At 40.7% G+C, this 27,220-nt stretch overlaps 1 pseudogene; it reads left to right on the forward strand.

The window, feature by feature from the left end:
- LOC121038302 (60S ribosomal protein L10-like) overlaps positions 1–13,289 on the forward strand; it is a 99,549-nt pseudogene extending 86,260 nt beyond the window's left edge.
- Positions 13,290–27,220: the final 13,931 nt, after the last annotated feature.

The following is a 27,220-nucleotide window of genomic DNA, read 5'->3' on the forward strand; positions in this document are numbered from 1 at the left end:
CCCGTGCCTTTACCTGGCCAGCACAGCTTTCCAGATGCTTCCAAGTCACCAAGAGAGCTGGGGCACCTTGGAAATTTAAACTCTCCTCGCTCAGCTACTCCCCCAGAGAACTCAGTGGGTCGAGGAGAGACTCAGAAACTCTTTAAGTGCCTTTTGAAAGCCCACGAATGGACTCATGCTGACTCATGTTCAGATGAGTGAGCCACATTTAAAACATTGAACAGAGTCAATCAGCAATATTTTCCTGAGCGCATTCTCTTATGCTCCAACAAGCCTTGTGCTGCCAGTTTGACGCAGGCTGACTCATTTACACAATGCCCACTTCTGGGACATTGTCTTTTGTGAAGGGTGTGCGTTCTTGGAAAGGTGTGAATTAAAGGAGAAAAATGACGGATAAGCTACAGATAGGGCATGCGTTCATACGAGGTATTATTTCTGTCATATTCTGACATGGGAGCGGCGTGTGATTTAGGACCACAGAGAGTGGGCGAGGACAGGCCAGAACCTCACATGATCCAGCTACACTCAGATGGACACATTCCAGTCTGGTAAGCAAAGGATAGTATCGTGCAAAAGTCTGTCAAGGGGCCTGGAGTGGCCTCTCCTCTCTGGTCTAGGTAAGCTCACAGTCTCCTGCAAGCCTTATGAAGGCAGGCCTCTGACTCGCTTGTTGCTGGCTCCTCGTGGCGAACAGGTATCTGCCTCTCTAAGTGCTCAATCCATGCTGAATGGATGATATTAATATCAGGAGCAGAGAGCAGCGGAGCGGAAAGTGGAAGGTCAGAGCGGAGGCAGGAGGGTATGAGTCCCAGGCCAGGCCCACAGGAGGCAGGAGAGGGCAGGAGTCGACCATCACAGTCATTAGGAGGCAGCTACCCGAAGCATGGCCAGGAGGCCCGAGCCAGGGGGAAACTGGGACCGGAGACCAGGGCAGGGGCCAGCACCTGACTGATGGCAACAGGATGATCCAAGACAAGGCGAAGTTTATGGGTGGAGTTTAAGAAGGCCCAGCTGTGAGAGAACAAAGGCTGTGGAACTGAGTGCTGGGCTCAGCTTGATGTTCTGCCTGTAACAGAAACATGTACCTGGCTCAATGTTGGGGTGCTAATTCTCAACTGGTGGCAGGAGTGATGACCTTATGATCCGAATCTTTGGATCCCAGTCCTGGCTGCGTCACTTACTAACTACAAGCAGGTCAGTTAACTATGCTTAGTCACACATTGCTTCACGGAAAAACGCTTACAGCAGATCTTCTTACCAATGAAATAATAGCTTATGCCTATTATCAAGGCTACGTAAACACAAAAGAGGGAAAACTACATTGTAAGACTACACTTTAAAGTGTTAACCGGGATTGATTCAATCATTCTTTCCCAGCACCAAGTGGATCAGGGCTCAGTTTTTGTCAAGTCCTCTTGGAAAAATTGCCTCGAGTCTTCTGTGCCCTCTCTCTCGCCTTCAAGTGCAAGAATGAATCTTGGAAAGTATCCTTAGAGCCTGAAGGGATAGAGAAGCAAGACTGAGGGAGGATGCCCAGCTCAAGTCTGATCCGTATCTCCAAGGGCTGGTGGAGTGGAGCCAGGGCACCTGGGCAGGAGAGCCACCCTGCCCCTGCCCGGACCTCCCCAGACCCCACCGTTCAATACCCTGCCCGCCCTGCCCCTCCCACTTCTGCCATTCTTCTGAAAGGGAGGTGTGTGTGTGTGTGTGTGTGTGTGTGTGTGTGTGTGTGCACGCGCGCACATGCGCAAAGCCACCAGCCTCCCCCAGGGGTCAGGATTCATTTGCCTGTGTAATTGTGCACTCAGTCTACAAATGTTTGTGAACCCTTGCTACATGCCCGGCTCTCTGGTAACACCTGGCGAGACAGTTGAAAACCATCAGTTGGATCCCAGGGTCAACCAGCGGGCAGACCCCAGACAGGACCTCACTCTCCAGTTGGTGGGCTGGTACCTTCTCTTGAGGGTCTCAGGCCCGTTTATGTTCTTATTTGTGGTTCTGTCGTCAGCTCAAGTCATTTCACGGAAGGCTTTTCCTCTCTTACTGCTATCTGTACATACCCCCCAATCCTCTCCCTCCTTTCCAGTTTGTGCCCAGCTGCTTGAGGAAAATCTCTCTTTGCCACAACCTTAACTAAAGCTGATACATATATGTATTATGGGTAATGATCCCTCTATATCAAGGGACAGGAGGGGCTCCTGGGTGGCTCAGTTCGTTGGGGGTCCGACTTCAGCTGAGGTCATGATCTCACAGTTGGTGAGTTCAAGCCCCACGTAGGGCTCTGTGCTGACAGCTCAGAGCCTGGAGCCTGCTTCGGATTCTGGTCGCCCTCTCTCTCTGCCCCTCCCCTGCTCACACTCTGTCTCTCTCTCAAAAATAAGTAAACATTAAAAAAAGGGGGGACGGGAAATCCATATAAAATTAGGGAGGAAAAGAAGGGACTTACAAGTCCCTATAACGGGTGAAATAGATCTTCTCATAATTTTTGTACTAATCCGTTTCATTACTACTGATTAATTTCTTTCTATGACAAGAAACTGCCTTTAAGGTAATTGTTAACTATTTCGAATACAAATTTAATTTTTTCTGTTTTGTACTATTTTGTTCTCTTTAAAGTATATGGTGTTTGGAAACTTTATGGCTGCTCAAGAGTTTCAAGTTTCTGAATCATTTATTACATTCATTGAATAGAAAAATGTGCTTCAAATTTGAAATGCATGTCAGTAGCGAGAAGGATTTTTAACTCATTATAGAGTAAATTGTGAAATTGATTTGAAAACGTATGGTTATAAATCTATAAAATACTGGCACTTTTCGTGCTGTCTTAAAACAGATCTCTCCTTTCCATATTAACTCCTCTGTTTTCACATTCTTTGGGCCCCAGCAGACTCCTCATCCTGACAGCTGGGGCAACAGTAGGCTCTGGAGCCACATGACACCCTGGAATTTTTTAAAAATTTCAAAATGCAATCTGCCAAAGAATGTCCCTAAGAGCCTCCAAACAAAACAGCTGGTTGTGGGCTAGGCTTTCTGAATTGATCCTAACCTGTATTCAGCAAACGGAGAGCACACAGTTGTTCAGCATTTTTGTGTCCAGATATTTAAGTATTCTATGGATTTTCATTCTTTCGAAACTGAAAAGTATGCGTGTAAGTTTCTGAGTCTCGTACTGCACATCACGTGTATTTTTCATGCAACCAGCAGTTGAAAGCTGGAGACACACTGAAACCAGGAAAGCTTATCTTCTGGAATTTTTGTCATTCCCCCTTTCCAGATGGATCCTAAATATTTGCCAGGAACACTGCCTTATTCACAACTCAGAATAGAAATACATAGAGAACCATAATAATTGTTCCCACTAAAACTGTTTTCTGCAATTACCAACGGAAATAACAGAAACGCTAGGAAAACACATATTCATCAAAATAGCAGATTTTTTTTTCTTCTGTGAGCTGCAATTAGTTCCTGTGCCAATTTCCATTTTCTGAATTGCATACTAGTTGATAGACGTTTTAATTTTTTTTTTTTTGACGAGAGAAAAATGAATGTATTAACTCATAAGCACATCCTGACCAGATTACAAATCAGTTTCCCTGGAATACATCAGTAAATAAACAAAATCTTTCTGAAGGAGAGGTCCGTCCTCCTGGAAATGTTGATTGGGAGACATTAATTTCCAGTCTTCACGTACCTTTGTGTTTTCTGGTGTCTGTTAAGTCTTGCAATATCGTGAGAAAAGAATAACCAGACCTTCTTTAAATGCTAGCCACATGTGCTGCATATTAACAGCTGTCAATTCAGGGTAAAATAGAATGATTTCATTGCAGCAAGCCCTTCCTACACCATTCCCCTGCTTCCATGCCAGTAAGCTGGCACTTATAATTAATATGGAAATTTGGTTCCATTTTGAAATAAAAATTATCGACCACTTCCTATGTGTTCGACACTATCCTGGCAGAGTAAGAAGTAAACACAGTAAAATTCCTGCCTCAGGAGCCCCTAGAAGGTTCCTGTGACCAATAGGAGACTCCTGCCCTGTCTGTAGGCACCTTCAGTTCATGGACGCTGTATGGTGCTTTAGGCCCAGTGCTGCCAGATTTTCTGATTTTTTCAAGGAACACAAAAAGTGGGGTTTTAATATGTAGCTATTGATTTTCAAATACTGACGATGAATTTTAAAAAGTTTAAAACCTTGTGCAGGACAATTCATATCTGCTTGACAGTCTGGACCCACGTCTGCTTTAAAAAAATTATTTGGGGGGCGCCTGGGTGGCGCAGTCGGTTAAGCGTCCGACTTCAGCCAGGTCACGATCTCGCGGTCCGTGAGTTCGAGCCCCGCGTCGGGCTCTGGGCTGATGGCTCGGAGCCTGGAGCCTGTTTCCGATTCTGTGTCTCCCTCTCTCTCTGCCCCTCTGCCGTTCATGCTCTGTCTCTCTCTGTCGCAAAAATAAATAAACGTTGGAAAAAAAAATTAAAAAAAATAAAAAAAAAATAAAAAAATTATTTGGCTTTAAGGGCACCTGGGTGGCTCAGCTGGTTCAGCGTCAGACTCTTGGTTTTGGCTGAGGTCATGATCTCATGGTTCATGAGATCGAGCCCCGCGCCGGATTCTGCACTGACAGTGAGGAGCCTGCTTGGGATTCTCTCTCTCTGCCTTTCTCTCTGCCCCTCCCCCATGTGTGTGTACTCTCTTTCTCAAAATAAATAAATAAACTTAAAAAAGTTATTTTAAGTTAAAAAAAATAGTGAATACATGCCCATAGCTCAAAATCCAAAAAGAAAAGTTATATAGTGACAAGAAGTCTCCCTCCCAGTCCCCTCCCCAGAGGCAGTTCCTATACCAGTGTCTTCTGGACCTTTCAGCCGTCTTCAGTCTCCACGCAGGTGCAAGCATATGTACACATAGGGTCTGTGAGCACCGAGGGTACTACTCTATCCACACTCTCATGGTCCACTTTGCTCACTAAATATACTGCACATTATCGCAATTGCTCCAAATCAACCTCTATAGAATTACCTTCGGCATAGTTTTCCATCATCTGGAGGCACGGGATCATCTGACCAGTGCCTCGCTGGTGGATATTTACTGCCTTCCCTGTCCCTGTTACCGCAAACCATGCTCCAAAGACTAACCCTTGTGCATATAATATTATATGCATGAGTATATCTGCAGCCCAAATCCCTCAATTCCTTCCAGCAATGATTCTCAAGCTGCCTGCACAGGAGGATCCCCCAGTGCAGATTCTTGGGTCCACCCACAAAGATTTGGGTTATTCCCTGGCCACGAGGAATTTTTAAAGGCCCGAGGTGATTCTGGAGGGCAATCGGTGTTGAGAATCCCTGCCTTGCAGACCAACCCAGGTCGCGCATCCTCTGAAAGGGACTAGTGTTTCCCTGCCAGTGAGAACCTACAGAGCCCCCCATGGGTGCTTTTGTCCACCTGAGAAGTAGAAATCCGTTGGTGCTTCCAACTGCATTTTAGAAATTCTACAAGAGCGGTTGCACACATTCTCGTATTCTTTTTAGCTTTTTCGGAGAACTGACAACATATTTTGCTCGTTACCTATCATACCGTTGGTCCTTCTCTTTACACGTTAAAGAAATTAGTGCTTTGTGGACTAACTTTTTTTAAATTTGTTTTCTAGCTTGTCATTGTCTTGACTTTGCTTATGGCATTTTTCTCTGGGAGGAACCATTGTGTGTCACCAAATTTATCAAAAAGTGTTGGCTTCTGAGTTTTGTTTCATACTGAGAAAAATCCTCCTCATTCTGGTATTATTGTAAAAAAAAAAAAAAAACTTTATGGCTTTCTCCAGAATGTTAATGGTTTTATGTTTGACATTTAAAGTTTTTTTTCATCAGAATTCTGCATTTGTTTCGGCCTAAGTGTGTGGTATGGCTGCAGCGTTGTTGTTATTTTTTCCAGATGTTCAGACACCATCGATTGAATAACCAATCCCCCCTCCCGTTGACTTGAAATGTCATTTTTATCATTTACTAAATTACCTTATGTATTTGAGTCTAATTCTGGACTTTCCATTCTGTTCCTTGGATCAATCTACCCATGCGCCAGAACCACACTGTGTTTTGGTAGACTAGAGATTTGCAATATGTTGCAACAAATGATTCCTTATTGCTCTTATACTTCAAAAATGTTCTGGTTTTCTTGTTTAGTATTTTTCATTATTAACCTTAGAGCCAGCTTTTCTAGTTCCATAATAATCTTGCTGTGGTTTTTACAAGACATTGTGCATAATTCATTTAATTTATGGAGAACTGAGTACAAACGATCTACCTCTTGCTCACCTCTACCCTAATTTCTGCTTTCTCCCTTACTCTGAAAATGCCAGCCCTAACTGTATACTTGAAATTCCACAAACCAATCGTGCTTACCTTGAAATCTTTTCATTGGCTGAGACCACTGAAGGCGAGATCATGAAACACCTTCCCAAGGGCAACTCCTTCCCAGGCTTGGTGCTGCCTGCCTGGAAGCTTCTTAGCTTAGACACCACATCTTCTCAGAAGATTCTGCTGTTTTCCAAGGACCGACTAACACATTGTATTGCAAATGTCTGTTTGCTAGTGTAAGAGACAAGGGTCCAAATCTAAAACTTGCTAAGACTCAGGTGGACAAAAAAAAAAAAAAAAAAAAAAAAATCATAAATATCTTTTTTGGGGACTGATGTCATCTTACTTTAAAACTTCTGGGGCACCTGGGTGGCTCAGTCGGTTGAGCATCCGACTTTGGCTCAGGTCATGGTCTCGCGGTCTGCGGGTTTGAGCCCCGCATCGGGCTCTGTGCTGACAGCTCAGAGCCTGGAGCCTGCTTCGGATTCTGTGTCTCCCTCTCTCTCTGCCCCTCCCTTGCTCGCACTCTGTCTCTGTCTGTCAAAAATAAATAAACATTAAAAAACAATTAAAAAAAATCAAAACTTCCATATGGGCTGTGAATGGGAAGGAAAGACCCTTAGGCTTGCTAGCTAATACGTCACTTTTAATTTTAGTAAGTCTTCAGAGTATTTAATCACACTTCCTTCAAGGCATTCTCTCCTCGCAGAAGGTTCTTCTCCTCGCAGTCTTTTTTCCTGAGGGCCTCTAAGTGTAGGAAGGGCTCATGGTGCCAGCATCTTGTGCATTCTCTGATTCTTCTGGATGTCCTGCTCTGATGTCCACTGAGGTGTGACTGGTGCCTTCTGCTAGTTTTGAGCCTCGAGCTGGTACTCCCTGATGGCCACGTTCCCCCAGTGCCTTGGGTTGTCAGGGTCCAACACTCTACAGCCTTCCCGCTTCAACTGGACACCTTTCCTGTGACTTCTGCACCTCCTATCTAGGGTGGGGTCTTCTTTTTTCTCCCTGAAAGAGTGGGTGGCACCTTCTGAGTCCGCCCTCAGGTATCTCTACACACTAATGCTTCCCTTTTGCTCTGTCTGTTGGCCATGGCACTCTGCTGAGGACACTGACAGTCTTGCATAGGTTAACCCGGGGGAGGCCGGAACCAGCTCTGGCTGTCCCCGAATTCCCCTGGAATGTCCAGGCTCCCTCACTCTATGACCTTGGTCAGGTTACTTAACTTTCGATGCCTCTGTTTCCTCAGCTGTAAAACAGAAGTGAAAATAGAACGTGAACCATGATGCCATTCTGAAGGGTAAATATAAGCACTCGATAAATATTTGCTACTTTAAAAATTATTCTATTCCACTTTTACCTTGAGGATTAGAGAACCTCAGTTCTCCCAGGCATTTATCGATCGATTTGGTATCTTTACTGATTTCCTAGAGCAAGTGAACAAGATAGCTTTTTTTTAACTCCTTCCATTACATTTAGATTAAAAAGTGTTTTTAAATTTCTTTTTCTTTTTCTTTCTTTTTCTTTTTAAAGTGGTTTTTCATACTTATGTAATAGAGGCTGTTCACCTTGGCAAAAATTATTTTCTGTTTTAATTGTGTTTATTTATTTTTGGAGAGAGAGAGCATGAGCAAGGGAGGAGCAGAAAGAGAGAGGGAGGGAGAGAATCCCAAGAAGGCCCATGCTGTCACCACAGAGCCAGATGCAGGACTCAAACTCACAAACCGTGAGGTCATGACCTGGGCCAACTCCAAGAATGGCTGCTGAGCAGACTGAGCCACCCAGGTGCCCCTGGGTACAAAATTATTTAAAAAAAAAAAAAAAACTTATGCAGAAACGTCCACTCATGAGTCTGACAGACTAAGACCCTACCGGACAATTCCCTCCTTTGCAGAAAACAAGCATGGAAGCTGGACGTAGGAGGAGACTGCCTGATGGTACTAGACAGTGAACCGAAGCACAGACTGATGGGAGTGCACGTGCACTTGCAGGAGGAGATCCGTAGATCTACACAGTCAAGTTTATATCTCCATGCCTTTTAATAGTCATGGGGCTAAGTATGGTCTGCATGGTTCACACAGCAATGGCAGGGGTAATCGGGTTTTCCAAGAAACCGTAGTGAAGCCAGGAAACTGAATGCAAGTGGGGGTAATCCAGGAAGGGTAAGAGGCAGAGGAGGGATCCCCAGTCTCCGTCCATCAGTTTCTCTGACTGACCCCAGAAACAGGTGTGCATGGAACAGACTCAGAGCAGCTGAGCTAGAGACAAAAGATCTGAACTGAACCGGAGGTGCCATCCAAGCAACCGTCAGCACTTTAAGACGGGCCAAGAAAATTCCCTGCTACAACGAAGAAAACCACACTACCAGAGAAAGCAACCAAAACAAAAAGACAAAAAACAGTATCCAAGATCCGTTAACATTCACAATGTCTAAGATACATCCAAAATTACCCAACGTACAAAGGTCACCCAAAATGGAGCACATTCTCGAGAGAAGAGAAAATGGATTGTGTCTGACCCTGAGATGAGCAAGTTGCTGGAACGAACAGATAAGGATATTGAAGAAGCTATTATAACAATAGTCAATGAAGGAAAACAGAACATGTTTTCAGCAATTGAGGATCTCAGCAGAGAAATGAGAAGTCTCAGCAGAGATATAAAAACAATAAAATAATAAGCAAATGGAAGTTACAGAACTGAAAATTAGAATTACGATAAAATATTTGCTAAAAACTTAATAGTCAAATAGACATGGCAGAGGAAAGAGTAAATGAATGCAAAGATAGCAATAGAAATGATAAAAAATGAAAAACAAGAAAAACAAGATTTTGAAAAAGAAACAATATCTTTTAGGTTGGATAGAATGATCAAACATACGGGAAAACCAGAGGGAGAGACAATGGGGCAGAAAAAAAATATGTGAAGACATGATAGCGGCACACTTCCTAAATTCGATGAAAGATAGAAATGTTTAAATACAACATGCTATACACACAACAACCACAATGAGCACAGAAAATCCAACAGAATTCTATGTTTCTTGAAAATATCTTTGAAGATTAAAGGCAACCGCCCAGAGCAGTGGAATATTCTCTCAGCTCTCTTTGCAAAAACTTGCACCTGGGGCCAGAGCCAGATGTTGTTTCCAGGATAATGGAGAGTGTTCTGGAACATCCTTGATACTTTGCAATTCCATTGGACATTCTATCTATTGGGATTTTCACAGGTGAAGGAACAAATGCACTATCCAGTGCTATCTTAACAAAAGGGCCATAAATGTAGATATAGGAAAGATAAAAGAATGCGACAGATTTGCAATCAAAGATCTCACAGTGATAGCAATGGGAAATCACATGAAAAATTTATTAGTGGAGGAGGACACATAATTGGATTAACAAACAAAAGGAAAACATAGCTGCATGCTGAAATTCTCAGTGCAGGGTAAGTGGGATTGAAAGTAAAAAGAAATGCTCAGATAAGAGATGCTCTCCCTTAGGACATCCTCACCATCTGTGCTTATGATTTGTTCTTTTCCTATTGGAGATGTAATATATAATATATAAATATGAAGTCGGAGAAAATAATGCTTCTCTGGCTAGCACAGTGGGCAGAACAGCACCCAAGAAGAAATGGTATTTGAATTGTATGTCAAAGTACGAGGATAAAATTTCCATTCAGAGGAGGAGAGGAGAGGAGAGAAAAAGACTTTCAGGAAGAAAACATACAAAGCACAATGTCATTTTAATTAAGCACGCTACCTCATTAAGAAGTTTAGAAGGTCTTTAAAGGCAAAGCTTAAGGTATCTGCTTAATCTGTATTCCTCACACAATATATATATTTTTTTAATTTTTTAAATGTTTATTTATTATTGAGAGACAGAGATAGACAGAGTGTGAGCAGGGGAGGGGCTGAGAGACAGGGAGACACAGAATCTGAAGCAGGCTCCAGGCTCTGAGCTGTCAGCACAGAGCCCGTCGCAGGGCTTGAACTCCCAAACCGAGAGAACATGACATGAGCCGAAGTCGGACGCTTCACTGACTGAGCCACCCAGGCGCCCCCCTCACACACAATATTTTTAAAATATGAGACCAAAAAGTCATTTTCAGATGAAAGAAAATGAAAATAATTTGTCACCAGAGGACCTGCATTATGAGAAATGCTAAAGGATGTTCTTCAGGCGGAAGGAATATGACAGCAGATGGAAACTTGAATCCTCAGGAAACAAAAGAAGAACATTGGAAAAGATGAATATCTGGATATTGCAAAAGACTGTTTTTGGTCCTCTTTACTCCTAGTTTCTTTGTCAATAACTGAACGGTGTAAAGAAAGATATAATCTTTCTGGTAGGGTTTATAACATATGTCACTGTAACAGATAACTGCTATTATCTTAGTAGTAATATATATATTGTAGAGAGCACACAAGTGGTGGAGAGGGGCAAAGGGAGAGAGAATCATAAGCAGGCTCCACGCTCAGTGCAGAGCCCGATGTAGGGCTCGATCCCATGACACTGGGATCATGACCTGAGATGAAATCAAGAGTTGGATGCTCAACTGACTGAGTCACCCAGGTGCACTGTAGTAGTTATATTTTTACTGTCAGTAGCCAATGAAAATTTAAGAGTGCATATTATAATTCTTAGGGCAAGTACTGAAAAAATGCAAAAAAAATAAAAAAAAGGATAGAAAAAGAGCCAGGAGAAATATTAAGATGGAATTTTAAAAAATATTCAAATAATCCAAAAAGTAGGAAAAAAGAAATAGGGGAACAAAAAACTGGAAAGACAAATCGATGCTTAAATAATAGACCCAACAAAACTGAATTAATAATTATGATAGATATTAATGGATTAAACAATTCAAAAGATTGTCAGAATGGGTTACAAAACAAACAAAAACCAACCATTTTCTGCCAGGATTCTGTTTAAATGTAAAGACACAGAGAGGTTATAGTAAACGGATGGAAAAAAGATATGCAATGCAAGCCATAAGCACAAGGATGCTTAAAGTTCTATGTTAACATCAAATAAAATAGATTTTTAACAATATTGTATTGCCAGAGATAAAGACACTTAATAAAGACAGAAGGGCCACTTCATCAGAAATATATAGTAATTATACATGTGTGAGCACCCAAAACATGAAGCAAGTCTGACAAAGTCAAGAGAAGAAGCAGTCAATTCTACATCAGTTGGAGAATTTAACAGCCATCTCTTAGCAATTGATAAAATTAGACAAAGTCATCAGAGATGTAGACTATCTAACAACATTATCAATCACTTTGATTAAGTGATGCTTATGGTACACTCCACCACCACCAGCAGAATAAATATTTCACATTCGTTTAAAATGCAGATAGAGATTTGCTAAGACAGACTATATTCTGACCCATAAAACAAGCCCTAATGAATTTAAATAGATTGAAATCATATCAAGTAGGTTCTCTTAGCACAGTGGAATTAAATTAGAAATATTAAAATAAGGCAAGCAGGAAAACCCAAAATATCCTGGAAATTAAATGACTCACTTCTAGTGAACTGGGTCAGAAAAAAAAAAAATCACAAGAGAAATTAAGAAATGTACAGAGCTAAAGCAGGACATAGAGAAAAACTAATAGTATTAAATACCTTTATTAGAAATAGAAGTCTCTAATGATCAAAGTAAGCTTCCACCATAAAGGGAATAAATTAAACCCAGAACAAGCTAAAAGAAGGAAATAATAAAGGTAAGTACTAGTATCAATAAAATAGAAAACAGAAAAACAATAACTAAAACTCTTCAAACTAAAAGCTAATGTTTGGAAAGATGAATGTAACAGATCACCCTCCAGCTGGACTCATTAGCAAAAAAGAAAGCACAAATGAATAATATTAGGGATAAAAGAAAGGGAATTCACTGCAGAACTTTCAACCGTAAAAAGATAATAAGGATCCTCGGTTTGTTCTCTGTTGATGGAGAGAGGGTGGGAGATGGCTAGATGGGTGATGGGTACTAAGGAGGGCACTTGTGATGAGCACTGAGTGTTGTATGTAAGTGATGAATTATCAAATTCTACTCCTGAAACCGATATTGCACTGTATGTTAACTAAAAATTTAAGCTAAAAAAAAATTATAAGGAAATTTTATGGGAACTTCATGCCAATGAATTTGCCAACCTACATGAAGTGGATAAATTCCTTGAAAGACACAAATGACCAAAACTGACACAAGAATAAATAGCAAATGTGAGCATTGCTGTCTCAATTTAAAAATCAACTTTATAATTTAAAGCAATTTCCCATTTAGCTTTTTTCCTTGGTACACCACTAAAGTTTCTGGTGTTGCCATGGGCTGCCACCCCACCTGGTGTTACCAGTATTGTAAGAACAAGCCATTTCCAAAGTCTGGCATCTGCACAGGTGTCTCTAATGCCAAGATCTGCATCTTTGACCTGGGGTGGAAGAAGGCAAAAGTGGATGAGTTCCCATTATGTGGCCACATGGTGTCAGATGAATATCAGCAGCACTCCTCTAAAGCCCTGGAGGCTGCCAGTATTTGTTCCAAAAGTACATGGTGAGAGCTGTAGCAAAGATGGTTTCACATCCCAGTGTGGCTCTAACCCTTCCACGTCATCCGTATCAACAAGATGTGCTGTGATGGAGCTGACAGGCTGCAGACAGGTATGTGGGGTCCCTCTGGAAAGTCCCAGTGCACAGTGAACATTGGCCAAGTCATCATGGCATCTGTACCCAGCTGTAGAACAAGGAGCATGTGATTGAGGCCCTATGCAGCGCCAAGTTCTCTGGCTGCCAGAAGATCCACATTTCCAAGTAGACCGTACTGAGTTTAATGTGGATGTGTTTGAAGACAGGGAGGCCGAAAAGCAGCTCATTCCAGATGGCTTGTGGGGGGTCAAATACATCCGTAATCATGGCCTCTTGGACAAATGGGCTCTGCACTCATGAGAGCCTCGGCACTGCCCCTCCTCAAGCTGCCCACCCATAAATCCTACTTTCTGTCAAAAAAATCCCAACAATTTCACAAATAAAGTCCAGGTAATTTCACAGTTGAATCCTATCATACAGTTTAGGAAGGCATTATATCAATCCTATACAAACTCTTTTAGAAAAACAGAAATCGGGGAAATACTTCCTAATTCATTTTATGAAGACAGTTTTATCCTGATTCCAAAGCCAAAGATCTCAAAAAGGATGAGAACTACAGACTAATATCCCTCAGGAACATAACTGCAAAAGTGTTTGATAAACTATTAGATTGGAAAATCAAATCCAGAAAAGAAAAATATATATTTATATTTATATATAAAGGATTATACATCATGAATTATCCTCAATATGCAAAGCTTGTTCATCATTTAAACATTGAACAGTGTAAAGTTACTATGTTAGTAACAAAATGGCAAAATATAATTATTTCAATAGATACAGAAAAAACATCTGATCAAATTTAACAGTAGAAACATGCGGCAAACTAGAAATAGTTGTGAACCTCCTCAACATGACTAAGGACATGTACTGAACACCTTCAACATTACTATTTGACATTGCACTAGAGATCATGGCAAGTGCAATAAAATAAGAAAAAGTAATAAAAGGCATAGAGATGAGAAAGGAAGTAGTACATATTTCCTTATTTGCAGGTGACAGGAATCTACAAAAAAGCTATGAGAACTTAGTGATTTCTCATTAATAAGTGAATTTAGCAAGGTTGCAAGATACAAAGCCAATATACAAAAAGCAGTTAAAAGTTTAGATATGGCATCAATTACAAAATGAAATAATAAAACAACACTCCATTTACAATAGCATCAAATGTATATAGGAATAAATTTAATGAAAGTCACATCAGGCCTTTGTACTGAAAACTAGAATACTTTGCATGGGAAACCTAAAGAAGGCCTTAATGGAGAGATGTACCATGTTTATGGATTGGAAGAATTGACACTGTTAAGATGGCAGTTCCCCCTAAGCGGATCAGTAGATTCAATGTAATTCCAATCAAAGTCTTAACTGGCTGCTTTTGAAAGAGATTTACAGGCTAATTCTAAATTTAAACGGAAAGGAAAAAGACACAGGATAGCCAACGTAATTTCAGAAGAGAATAAAAAGGTGAACGTAAGCATTACTTGATTTCCAGTCTTACTACAAAGGTACAGTAATGAAGACAGTGAGTTCATGTATAGGGCAGAACATATAAATAAATGGGACAGAAGAGAAAATCCAAAAATAAACTCACAGTTTTATGGTCAATTTTTTTTTTTTGAAAGTGCCAGATTCAATGAGGAAAAGATAATTATTTTTCAAAAAATGGTTCTGGAACAACTGAATCTCTGGGGAAAAAAATTTTTTTTTTGAACACTGAATCAAACCACACGCTCAAATTAACTCAGAATGTATCATCACCTAAATATAAGAGCTAAAATTATAAAACTTCAAAAACAAGACATAGGAAGAAATCTTTGTGGTATTATGTTAGGCAAAGATTTCTTACACAGGTATAAAAAGCCCAAACTGTAACATGCACAAAAATTGTAAAATGGCCTTCATTAAAATGAAATCACTTTCTCTTTGAAAGATATAACAGAGGGGGAAAGAGCAAGCCACAGTCATATTCAGGGAAATAATTGTGAAACATGTTTCACAAGGGTTTATACAGAAAACCTCAAGAATTCTTACAATTCAATAAAAAGGCTAAATAACCCAATAGGGAATAGATCAAAGAGTTGAATAGATACATTATAAAATATATATCAATGGCTAGTACGCACAAGAAAATATGCCCAATATCATTAGTCATCAGAGAAATGTAACTTAAAATGATAATGAGATACTACCATATACCCACTAGAGTAATACAAATTAAGAAAGCCTGACAATGCCAAATGTTGGTGAGGGTGTGGAGTGAGTAGACCCTCACACATTTGCCGGTGGGAATGCAAATCTGGTTCATATGCTTTGGAAAACAATATGGCAGCATCTTACAAATAAAAACATAAATATTCTGTCACACCCAGCAATTCCACTTACAGGCACTGCCAGAGAGAAATAAAAACGTATGCTCACACAAAGACAGGTATACAAATAAGTTCATAGCGATATTATTCATAATCGCAAAACACTGGAAGAAACCCAAATAGTCAACTGATGAGTGGATAAACACACTGTTGTGTATCCATACTGTGGGACAACAGAAAATTAGTACACAAAATATGAATGGCTCTCGAAAATGTGTTGGTAAGTGAGAAAAATGAAACACAACCGACTGCATAATGGATGATTCCATAAATATTAAATTCCAACAAAGGCAAAGCCATGGTGATTACAAGGGGCTGGCTGGGTGCGAGCAGAGGAGGGTAACTGACAAGGGATAAGAGGAAAATGTTTAGGTGGAAGGAAATGCTATATACGTGCTTTTGCTGGTGGTTTCACAACTGTGGAGAATTACCAAAATTTCATCAAAATACACGTTTAAATGTGGTGACCTCTGACTCAACTTAAAAAGGAAAAGAAAACTCAGAGACCTCATTTGGTGAAACAAACGAACAAGCAAAAACTTCTCCCTTTGTTGACTGCAGTTTCAACCAAGAGTTCCATAGTGAAAATGATTTGAATGTGGAGTCTTGAATTTGAGCATGTTCTGTTCACTGGAAGAACAGGTTCAAGCCCTAACTCTGCTTTCCACCTCCTGCAGTTTTTAGTAATAGCCATCTCCAGGCAAAAGGGAAAGATAAAAGAAGAAAAGCTCATCTTTGCTTAGATACTTACATTTGTGACTTTGCCCCATTTGCACAAATACAGTCCAGTTCCATAACGCTGCTATGAGAGGCTACAATTCCAGTAGGAAAAAGAGTCCCTCCACTAAGCCACTTCTTTTCACAGGAAAGTGATTGTTGTTGTAAACAATTTGGGACGTAAAAGTAAAGTACCAAATGATACTTGTTTGCCATATGCAAAAGACCCAGGAATTGAACCAGCTATCTGTGAGGGGAAGTGAAGTTTTACATGTGTGATAAGAAAACCAGCATGTTATTCTTTTCTAGCACATGGAGCATGTCTTTGCCGGTGGCTCAGCACTTCTCTTTAAGTACCAAAAAAGTACCAAAAAAGCCACTGGTCTGGATGAGAAGCACGGCCAGTTGTCTAGATAATACCCCTTCTCCTCCTCTTGCTTCCTACAGAAAACTTTGTTCATAGTATGGAAGTTCCCAGTTGAAAATTTTTCTTAATGCTTATTTATTTTTGAGAGAGAGACAGAGACAAAGCATGAGTGGGGGGAGGGGCAGAGAGAGAGGGAGACACAGAATCCAAAGCAGCTCCAGGCTCCAACCTGTCATGTCAGCACAGAGCCCGAGGTGGGGCTCGAGCTCACAGACCGTGAGATCATGACCTGAGCTGAAGTCAGGCGCTTAACTGACTGAGCCACCTAGGAGCCCCAGGAAGGCCCCAGTTTAAATGCTCACCTCTCCAGATTCTTTTGCCATCTTGGACAATGAGATATAAGTGAGCCTACTTACCTTTCATTGGCACGTATAGGAAAACTTGTTTTCCTGATAAAAGGGTAATCAAGTCAGACGACACACGCCCTTTTTGTTTACCCTTCAGAAAGAGGCTATCCTGCAGAGGGATGAGCATAAAAGCCATATCCTGAGAGTGGCCGGGAGCTGATTGAGAAAAAAGATGTGGCCACCAGGCACAGTAACACACAACACGCTTAACTGGGTTGTGCTTGGACAGGGTTGCACGAGATGGAAAGTCTCCACAACATGGGGCTGTCCGGAAGCCCACAGTGAGGAGGGATCACTACCAAGAAGGGGAGGAAGGCAAGGAGACTCCCAGAGGAGATGCGGACTGGAGAAGGGTCTCATGCGCCCAAGTGATATTCCCTCAGCAGCACAGTGGAGAGTCTGTGGGTCAGAGAGCCCCAAAGGGCCATGGCAGCTTGAGCTGTTATAACCATACGGCTCTATACCGTCTATTGCTAGCGAATGTGGAGGTATGTTTTGTGAGGTATGCAAAGCAGGCAGGCTCCAAGTGGCCAACTATCTACTTGTTTGGACTGTCTTTAAAATAATTGCATGTGTAAAAATTTGAGTTTGGTACTGGCGGGATTTTGAGCTAATGGGTCTTGGCCTGCAGTGAGGGAATAAACAACTTGGGGGCCGATATGCAGGGGCTCATTTACATAACAGAGTGATAAAGCCAGAGCTAGATGGTACTGGGTCCTGAGTGGTGTTCTTAGGCAGCGCCATCAGCCTTGGCCTATGTGTCTGTGCACTTCTAGTTACTTGGATAAAAGAAAACTCTTTGGTTAAGCCATATATTCAGGTTTCTGTAGAGTATATATGACTCTATTTTAGAAATCTTGTTAAGCTCTTTGCATGTACTATTCCATTTGCTCCTTATAGCAATTCAATGCAATAACTACCATTATTATACCTTCAGAAGGGACTGAGGTCCAGAGACCTAAAGGAACTTGTCCTTAGTCACACAGCTGAGCCAGTCTTTGGAACCAGTGTCTAGTTTACTGAAAATATATGGATGAAGGAATGTTCATAACAATATGCGGAAGCACACGAAGCCAGGCTGTGGGACGTGATCCAGCTCTACTGATCTAGTTTCTTCAAAAAGCCAATAGACCAGTGAAAAAGAGGGGGAGAACTTTCTGGATTTAGAGACTCGAGGTGACTTCTAGTGTTGGCCAAGCTGGACAAAACTGATATCAGCCCATCTCTACCACTGACCACAGCAAAAACTCTGGGCAGGATATAAAAGCAGCTGCCTGAAGATCCTGAAAAGTTAACAACAGGTGGACTGGAGACAAAAGTCAAAATCTGAATAATGATGCATGACACGGACAGCTTCAGCTGTGTGCAACTGTGTGTCAGTGTGGAAGGCTAAACTTCGAGAGCTCCGTCTTTCTGGACAGAGGACTAGGAAAGACAGAATGGGGCCTGAGATTGTAGGACAAGTCCCAGATTGCAGAGATCTGGAGAAGGACACCGTCCAACTCTGCGTATGAACTGACGTAAGTTCCAGGGCCCCCTGTGAACCATGTATGTGTAACAGAGAAATGGAAATATTCACATAAATACTAGATGTGAAGGTTTATGGCAGCTTTACTTATAATCCCCCCAAACATCGGCAGCAACCCACTGTCCTTTAGCTGGTTAATGGATAAGCAAGTTGTGGTGTACCTAAGCAATGGAATACTGCTCAGGGTTATATGATATGCTGGCAAAGACAAAATTCTAGGGATGGAGAAGAAATCGGTGGCTGTTGAAGAGAACGTCACTATGGTGGGACAGCAAAAGGGAATTTTTTGGTAGTGATGGAACTATCTGTATCTTATGGTGGCAGTTACACAAATTTATGCATTTGTCTAAACTCATAAAATAGTACCTTGAAAAAGGTGAATTATACCATAATTTATTTTTATTTTTTTGCTGTAAATTCCATAAATTAAATAATTTTTAAAAAGACATTCAAGTACGCGGTGTCTGGGTGGTTCAGTCGGTTAAGGTCTGACTTCGGCTCAGGTCATGATCTCGCCATTCCCGAGTTCGAGCCCCGCATCAGGCTCTGAGGTGCCAGCCTCTGAGCCTGTTTCAGATTCTATGTCTCTCTTTCTTGCTCTCTGCCCCTCCCCCACTCACATCTGTTTCTCTCTGTCTCTCAAAAATAAACATAAAAAAAAAAAAGACATTCAAGTGCCATAACAATCAAATGTAACACGTAGTCTCTCTTTTGATAGTGATTTGAACAAATTAACTGGAAAAAAAAAGTTTCTGGGGAAACATACATATGGAATCCATTTAAATGATACCAAGGAATTGTTGCTTTTATGAGGGGTCATATGGATATTGTGATTGAGTGAACAATGTTCTTATGTTTCAGAGATGCTTAACATAGCATGGCATATAGCCATCCATCGAACCATTCCATGTTGGTTATGTCTAAAATTTTTCAAAAATGTTAGTAAATAAAATAAGAAAACTACTTTGTCTCAAAAAAAGTAAAGACACATTCTCTTTAAAGTAGTGGGGCTGAGATTTTTACTTAGTTTTAATTACGCTGAAATCTGTAGTCTTTACCACTATGTTCTAGAGCTTTCCTATGTATCCTGACCTATTTGTTGCAACTTTCATATTTCCATAAACGAAATATAAAGCATGTAAATAATCTAAGAGTGACTACGGACATTATTCAGGTAATCTGAAAAAACATGGCCTCATGAATTGCTTTGATATACTGTCTTCTCTATTGAGAAGGTATTCCCCCAACCCCGACCCTGTCCCCAGAAGAATGCCATTAAAATGTCACTGGAATTATTCTAAATGATGAAAAGTTGTAGGGAATTTAAAACACTCACTTCTTAAAAAGACCTCAGAAATTTCGCCATATTTCCCCTATGATGTATCTTAGTTAAAAATAATCATTTCAAAAACATTTCAGTGAGGTCAGATAGATGGTAGATACTTTGAAAATTATGACAGGGCATTAAGTTAATTCATCTGAGGCTGGCATGGTCAGGATGTGGAGGGCTCTTCTTGTGGTATCCTCACTACCGTGCATCTGGCAGACTCTTGTAGAGCTCTCGAGTCATTACGTCACCAAGAGAAATAAGATACTGTACACATTTCAAGGTGAACGCAGAAGCTTCCCACCATAGGACTACAGAGAAGCCATCTGGGCCCACAGCAGAATAACCATCTGTTTGCACCTTGTTTGTTGCTTAGCCATTAAGGTAAAATGTGGCCCGGGAAACAATACAAGCACAAAATAACAATCTCATGATAGCCTTCTCCTTGGTGAGAGGGCCATTTCCCCTTATATGTGTGTATATTCTACATGTATGCTTTTCATATAGATATGCACACACCCTCTCACTTATATGTCAGTCTAGATCAATTAAAAATAAATGTTTATTGAGCATTCACTATGGACCAAGCACTGTTCCAGCACTTCCAGTGTGTTAACTTATTTCACTCTCACAAAACCATATGACATGGTACTCTCTTCATATGCCTCTCTATTCATATCAACGGATGAGGCAGTTTGTTCTCAACTAGGTACATCGGGCTCTAAAAGTCATTCAGAATTGCATAGGGAACTTTAAACTTGCATTACGGGACATTGCCCTAGAGAACCGATGCACTACATAAAAAACACATTTAAGTACATGAAGCAAAATACTACCTGTTCTATAAATCATTTTCAACTCTTGAATACGGCCATGTGCCAAGTCCTGGTATGGTGAACACTTGTTGTTTTGTCCCCATATCAGCCTTCACCATTATGTGGTCCTGGGGAAAATGATCCCAGCTTGGGCTAATGGTTGATGGGGCATCTCATCCAGGTTGGGCCAACCACAGATACGTGATTCAGTCGGTATTCTTCAGGACTTCTGTAAACAGAAGTGGTAAAGAGAGGAGTCACTCCTTGTTGGTGGAAGAATGTGAGAATCAGGAGCCAGAGACAGCCATGTTTTCTGCCACACGATGGAATTTAATCTTCTTCGGGGACAGGAAATGAAAGTCAAAACCCACTGGTGGGAGAGAGATACAGAAGCCTAGCTGTATCAGGTCTTTTTTTCCTATTGTTCTTGAAGCCCAGATATGTGTCTACCATGTCCATGACTTACTTGTTCATCCCTTTCTTTTTTTTTAATTTTTAATTTTAGAGGGAAAGAGACAGAGCTTGTGTGAGGCAGAAGGACGGAGGCAGAGAGAGAATGAGAGAGAGAATGAATCTCAAGCAGGCCCTAAGCTCAGCACAGAGCCTGATGCAGGGCAGGATCCCATTACCCTGGAACCATGACCTGAACCCAGATCAAGAGTCCGATGCTCAACCGACTGAGCGACCCAGGCACCCCTGTTCATGCCTTTCTTTAATCAATGATCTCTATTAGCAAATTCCCCTTTTTTGTCACATTATATTATTTTTGTCACTGGGAATATATAGTAAGTTGCATTATTTTTAAGATCTTCTCTTCTGCCCTTGAACAAACTAATTATCGATACATATTCTTTGCCATGTGACTTGCCTTCTTCCTGGTAGGCGGTATGTATCTCTGCCCCATTGACTCTGGGTTTGGCCAAGTGACCCACTTGGTCCAGATGTAGTGTGAGAAGTGACAGGGTGGCAGTTTGAGCAGAACTTCTAAAAGGTGGTACATACTTGCACCACTAATCTTTGAGTTTGTGGCCTCTACCATGTGAACAACATGTATCAACAGAAGCCACTTTGCTCGCCTGACTCTCAGCATAAGCAGAGATGGAGAGCTGACCCATCATCCAGCTGCTGCCTTCAACATAGCCTCAGACCCACAGGGCTGCAGTCAGCCAGCTCCTGACATGTCACCTGAGTGACAAACCTTTTTTTATAAATTTCTTGGATTTTGAAGTTGTTACACAGCACTACCTCAGCAAGAACTGACTGACATGGGACTCTAACCGTCTTGATCAATTTGTCCTGTGCAAACGCGCTATTATATGCCTTAAGTATTTCGGGATACAACTATTACTCTTGTTTGCTTTGCAGTCGAGGAAACTGAGTCTTAGAGTGTATAAGCAACTTTCCCAAGGCTACCAAAAGAGGCGGGAATCAAAGATAGCTGACTCTAGAGCCCAGGCACTTAAAGATTTTTTAATTGGCTTTATATCACGCTTTTACAATCTGCATACATAGCATATTTAGTTGCTATGTTGGGGAAATATAACCTGACTGGGAATATATCTAAATTGGTGTATTTCATTACGAGATTCTAATATGTGACTATATTACATTAATATGCAATATATGTATATGCATCCTACAAGATTATACGATTCTGTATAAATGTAAGTAGCTTTAATAAATTCTAAGGAGTAAGATATTAAAAATATAGAGAAGATAAAGTAGGCCATTTTTATTTGCAATATTAACATTCTTGCTCTTGCTTTCAAATGGACACAGCATGGGTGCTTTTTTTTTTTTTTTTTGAGGTAGAAAGCTCTCCAAGAATATTTAAATGTTATACAGTTAACAAAATTAGATTTGCATGCATTTTTCCCCAAAATTATGTAAAAAAAAATTATGTTATTTCTGTAACAGACTAAATATCTGCAATAAATCAAATCAACAGGGGAGGTTTTATGGAAATTAGCGAGTGCCTTTAAAAAATAATTGATGATTCAGTAGCACTCCTAACTATTATTTTTGAAAGAGTTTTAGACATTTTAACAAGCAGTTTCAGGGGTAATTGTTACTGTTGTTATTTTTAGAAACATGGCAGAGCATAAGTACCAATTTGTTCTGCTATCTACATATTTGCCTAATTTCTACAAGTGATGAAATGCATCTGTCCTCCCAGGAGCTGTCCTTTGGCAGCATGTTGGGATTTAGTTCAGGAGAGAGAAAAGGGAAAAACTGGTGCGGACAGAGACTCGTTCTTTCCATACCCATGCATCTCTGTGCTTCAGAATGAATGCACACTACGTCAAGCAGCTTTCTATTGTGGTGAACAAAGGACGGAATTCTGAAACAATATTTAAGAACCTCTTCTCTTGGGGTGTCTGGGTGGCTCAGTCAGTTAAACATCCGACTTCGGCTCAGGTCATGATCTCACAGTTCATGGGTTCCAGCCCCGCATTGGGCTCTGTGCTGACAGCTCAGAGCCTGGAGCCTGCTTCAGATTCTGTGTCTCCCTCTCTCTCTGCCCCTCTTCCTCTCTCTTTCTCTCTTTCAACAAATGAACATTTTAAAAATTACCAAAAAAAAAAAAAAGTGGATGTCTTTTGGTTCCTATTGGTTGGGTTGATAACTTTTGACTGGCCTTTCAAGTTCTTTGATCCATCAGGGATAAAGTCTTCACTACATGTAAGGGGAAGGTTAGGACGTGGTAATGAAATACAACAAACAAGTGAAGGTCTTGAGGCAAGAATCAGAAGGACTTGACACATGGGTCTATAGGCTGGAAGTGTTGGAGTTGGGAGTTCTGACTCTGTGTATCTACTTATCTATCTATCTGTCTATCTATCTATCTATCTATCGTCTATCTATCATCTATCTATCATCTCTGTATATCATCTACCTATGTCTTTGTTTATCCCTACCTATCATCTTTGTCTCCCTTTCTCTCTTTTCTGTCTCAGTCTTTGCAGCTGGCAGATGAGATGGACCTGGGGAAAGCATTCATCTCAGAAGGGTCTGCACGGTCACTGTAACTCGCTGTGGTCTGTGATCAAACTTCAGGCGAACATTAGACAACACAAACGAGTGCAGACATGATTGCGTGGTCTCTTTGGGTTATGGAAACAGAATGAGGCTGCTATGTGATTAAGGACTGGAGGAATCTAGTTGCGATCACAAATGCAAACCGGAGCAGGTGAAAGATATTAGCAAAGCATGCGTGAATTTGAATACGATATAGTTGGGAGATGGAACGTAAGCATTAACACAAAGCCTTCCTTATTCTTCCTGGCATCTCCATTTGGGTCACTTTAGGGCTGTGCCAATTTTTCTCAATGGAGCTTTTTAAGATCACACCAGATTTCCAGTTCAAACAACAGAATAAGCGCTTGTAATTTTCCATTTTACGATGTCACCTATAGAGTGTATTTGGATTCTTCGTTTGGTTGACGTGAGCTCATTGTCTCTGTTGTCTGATTCGTAAGATTTGCCACCTTAGTTATATTTGGAGTCCAGTTTTCATAGAAATAATAAAAATATTTTGAAAAGATTGCCTTTATTATCAGTAATACATTGGAAATATGCTGAACATATATGTTGCAATATATATTGAATGTATACGTCAAGTGGCCCATTTTTCACACATTTAGCCATAAGCTTTTTTTCCCGAAACAAGGGAATTTATGATTGTCTTATTTAAGCCCTGGCATTTTATCTTAAAACAACAACAACAAACAACAACAACAACAAAACAACAACCAAGATGATTCTGTGTCTTCTCCTTTAGTCTGGAGCCCATTAAATCTCTTTCTAATGTTTTCTAGAAGGCTTTGTTGGAATCCATATCTATCTATCTATCCGTATCTATCTATATCTAATTAAGCTGTGGTCTCACATATCCCTAGTCTTTTACTGATAATACCAGGCTCCAGGAAAAGTGATGATTCATCAAATACACAGTATAACAGCTTAACTGAAGCTGACATAGAAAATATGCAAGGAGACTAGTTAAAGTACAGACAAGCTCATGCCTGTTCTATGAATGGGTGACATTTTAAACAATAGAGCTGTCAGACCCTAGTGTGAATAAAGGGGCTTAATCATAGCAGGAATTAGTGCACACGACAGGTGATTATGTGTTGGAAACACGCCAGGACCATCTGTGATGCTTCACATTATTTGTAATCTCGGTAATTGCAGCCTTGGGGAAAAAAAATTATTTGGGATTGGAGAACCCATGGTTGGGGAAAGAAGTAAACAAAACCACATACAACCCATTTATTTTAACAATAGGGGTCTCTACAAATGGGAAAAGTTCAACCCACATTATCAATTTAAGTCCATCCCTCTTCTCACCAATTCAACAACAAAGCAATATAATCATGTTTCCCCCCCTCCTTTCTCAAACTCCAATTATAGTGGCTCCTTGCCAATAAAATAAGCCTGCTATCATCTACTTACTAAATTGAGATGAGAATTTCTTCTAAAATTATTTAGGCTATGCTATCCGAAGCCACTCAAGAAAGCATGGGGCCTGGCTGAAAAGGTGTTCTCCCCTGGTGGATATTCTGCTGTTTAGCTATGATAAAGGTTTGATTGCCTTCTGCTGAGGTTTATGAAAACAGATAATTCTTTTTTTTTTTTTTTTTGAGAGACCGAGCGCAAGTAGGGGAGGGTCAGAGAGAGAAGGAGACACAGAATCCGAAGCAGGCTCCAGACTCTGAGCTGTCACCACAGAGCCCAACATGGGGCTCGAACTGACAAACCGAGAGATCATGACCTGAGCCGAAGTCAAATGCTTAACCAACTGAGCCACCCAGGCGCCCTGAAAACAGGTCATTCTTTAACCCTGATACAATTTGTGGAGAATGATCTAGTTGGAACCAATGGTGTGGGGAATTGCAGACATAAAAGACTGGAAAGCAAAACCGAAAAATGAAGAACAAAAATACCAGTGAAGATTCGCAGAGTTAGGAAACAAAATTCTGGTCTCATGTTCTAGCTGGCCTATAGCAATGAGGCAGGCGGAAGATAAAAACCAGCTTTGTCTTAGCTGTTGATCTTTAGCCATTTTTTAAAATGTTTATTTGCGGGACAGAGAGAGAGAGAGAGAGAGAGAGAGCGCAAGGTAGGGGCAGAGAGAGAGGGAGACAGAGAATCCCAAGCAGGCCCTCTGCTGCCCCCACATAGCCCGGTGTAGGTAGGACTCCAGTCCACGAACTGTGAGATCATTACCTGAGCCAAAACCGAGAGTCAGAGGCTTAGCCGTGAGTCACCCCGGTCCCTTGATCTTTAGTCTTACTTATTGATTGCTTCTCAATGGAAATAATACCTCCAATTTTTCTATTTTCTTCATACCCATGTGGTTATCACTACAAAATGCAACTTTGGCCACATAGCTTTCCTTTACACATGTTTTGTGTTTTTTTGTAACTTTTTAGTTCGTGATAGTTTCAAATTTTCAGACGGGTTGCAAGAATAGCGGTATGAGGAACTCCTCATCCTTTTATCAGTTTCTCCAATTATTTACCTTTTGTTCCATTGATTATTCTCCCACTATATATTTGTTGATATTTGCATTTTTTTTTCTGAGCCTTTGGCAACGTGCATTACCATTTTTACTCCTAAATATTTCAGACTACATTTCCCAAGAATAAGGATCCTATCCTATTATCCACAGTGCAGTTATCAAAGTTGGGAAATTTAACACTGATACACTACTATAAGCTGACCCATAGGCAAAACTGTCAATTTGCCCAATATGTTCTTTGTGGCTAATTTTATTTTATCATGCGGGATGTAATCCAGGATTACAAATTACTCTTTGTTGTTATGCTAATTAGTCTCTTTTATCCCAAAGCAGTTCTGCAGCCTTTTAAAAATCTGTATGGACATTGCCATTTTAAAGGAGAACCGACATTTATTTTGCAAAATCGTTCTCATTTTGGGGTCTCTTTCTTCATGATTAGACTACATGCATCTTGTCAGGGATACCGCAGAAGTGATGGTGTGTCCTTCTGAGTGCATCAATTATATCACGGTACATATGAGCTTGGTTTGTCCCAGTAATGACAGGGTTAGCTTTGATCCTTTAATTTAGATGATGTGGCCCATGGTTCTTCACCGTAAAGTTATTATTTTTCTCTAGAATTAATAATCTGGGAGGAGATAGTTGGACACTGTGTAAGTATCCTGTTCTGCACCGACTTTTACTGAGTTGTAACGTCCATTGATGGTTTTCTAGCTACACTATTCCTTCTTCATTGATCAGTTGGCATTCATAAGAAAGTTTGTTTCCATCTTCCCACTTATTTATGTTTATTCACTTATTAATGTTAGTATGGAAGTGTAGATTCTTATTTTCTACAATGCGTTGTAACCCATGATTTATTTTGAGGTCTCATATTTCCATTTTGGGTAAGCAGAGCTTCTTCAAGCTAGCTGCTATGTCTTTCTGATATGTTGTCGTCATTGAGTACTCCCTTACTGGGTCAATTAGGGTTCCACCAGAGAGATGAAAACACTAAGAGATGATGATAGACAAATAGATAACAGATAGATAGATAGATAGATAGATAGATAGATAGATAATTTATTGCTGCCGAGGCAAATCCACAATCTGTAGACGAGATCTTCCCCCTGAAAGATGGGAAACTCTTTTGCAGGAGCAGAAATTGTGGTCCCTGAGCGAATATATTCCTTTTCGA

This window comes from Herpailurus yagouaroundi, unplaced genomic scaffold (assembly GCF_014898765.1).
Source record: "Herpailurus yagouaroundi ecotype Mexico unplaced genomic scaffold, PumYag 165, whole genome shotgun sequence".
NCBI classification, from domain to species: domain Eukaryota; kingdom Metazoa; phylum Chordata; class Mammalia; order Carnivora; family Felidae; genus Herpailurus; species Herpailurus yagouaroundi.